Source organism: Mirounga leonina, unplaced genomic scaffold (assembly GCF_011800145.1).
Source record: "Mirounga leonina isolate KUSES-001 unplaced genomic scaffold, KU_Mleo_1.0 Mir_170, whole genome shotgun sequence".
Classification (NCBI taxonomy): Eukaryota; Metazoa; Chordata; class Mammalia; order Carnivora; family Phocidae; genus Mirounga; species Mirounga leonina.
This window is the reverse complement of record NW_023270433.1, coordinates 35,143,303-35,144,972: the sequence shown is the minus strand read 5'-3', so window position 1 is coordinate 35,144,972 and position 1,670 is coordinate 35,143,303.

Sequence of the window (1,670 nt, the reverse complement as noted above, 5' to 3'; positions counted from 1 at the left end):
TTCTGTGCTGCCTTTTTTCCTGGGGCCAAGGGTGTGGGGAGGAGAGGGAAAGAGAGGGTCTGAGGAAATCAGCGGGGGTGGTGGGAGCCCAGCTGGAATGAGCTGCTAGAGCTTTTGCCGGAGTCTTTTGCCCCATCACGGCAGGCTGCAGCCCCTGGGAGTAGGGAGTTGTGTGTGTGTATATGTGTGTGTCTGTGTGTGTGTACGTGCTGGGAGGATTTAAGTTAGTGAGACAGACCTCCCTTGTGCCCACACCCAACAGGAAAGGAAGCTGAGGTCTCAGGAAATTGGACTAGCAGGTACAAGTCACAAATATGCAAGAAATATCGCAAGAATGTAGCTTCTATTTTGAGCCCCCGTTTTGCCTGAGTGTCATCTTTTTTGCCTGAGAGACATCCTTTGTCATTTGGGATTTCTTCTCTTTCTACAAGGGTCACAGCTGAGTCTTGAGGATCTTAGATAATGGGAAGATGTTGGGAGGTTGTTTTCTGGTTACTGGGGTCCACACTGCACCCATCTCCTGAGAGTTCCATCATTCCACCTGGTCCCCAGTCAGCGGTGTAGGCAGGCCATCCCAGAGTGCTTTCTTGTTCCTGTCTGCATAACCATTTTCAGTGCTGAGGTCCTCCCCGACTTCTGTGCTACCCACAAAGACCTGTGAGGCCTGGGCTGCCCAGACACACCTTGAAGCCATTTCTACTCTGGCGGCCTGCTCTGGGTTTTACTTGGCCAACAAGGCGTGAATTGCTCCATCTTTCAGTCCTACAAACCTGTCCAGGGGTTTGGCGTAGGGAGTGGGGCTCAGGGCCCTTTCTTCGTGGGGCCCTTCTGTGCTAGTGCTCTTATTGCCTCCCCTCCTCTCCTTTTCCCTAGCTTAGAGCATTAATCTGGAGGTGGGGAAACCTCCCTTTTACTTAGGTTTTCTCCCAAATCTTATCTGGGCCTTCAGCCTCTCCTGTTAAGACTTCAGAGCCTAGGCTTTTGAAGCTCAAAAGCCAGGAAAAATCCCTTTGTTCTCTGCTTTCTGCAATTCTGTCTCTTCCTTGGGGCCCTGAGCAGAGTGATGTGGCCGACTGAATGGTGAGCCAGGAGGTGTGGGTTTGGTGTTTGTTCTGGCATCAGAAATATTAGTCCTTCATATTAGGATGTATAGAGTCAGGTCACTAGGATGCATAAACCCAAATAGCTGGGATTCAGGACAGAGTCAGCAGAGTACAGAAGGCACTAAGGAGGGACATAGAGCTGGGACAGACCTCACCCTGCTAGGAGGGGTCAGAAGGGTTTTCTGGAAGAGGGGGGCAGATTTGAGTAAGGATTGAATGAGTTTCTGTAATGCCAAGATGTTGGGAGAGGGTTCTCTCTGGTCACCCTGTCCATATTGTATTCATCCGCTGAGATTTCTCTCATTCCAAGTGGTCCCCAGTCAGTAAAGCACTTAGGACACAGAATAATGCTTGGCCTGGTCTGTGGTCCAGTACATATTAGCTAAAGGTCAAGAAGCATCTGGACGTGAGAGGGAAGAGCAAGGGGGAGACAGAGGCAGGAAAGATGATACTTGCTGGGGAACTGGGAATAGTTCGGGGGGCCCTGGACCCAGAGAGTGTGTGTGGGTGGAGTAGGCCTGAGGCAAGCAGCTGGGCTGAGGTTGGATGGAGAGGTGGGGTCTGGTT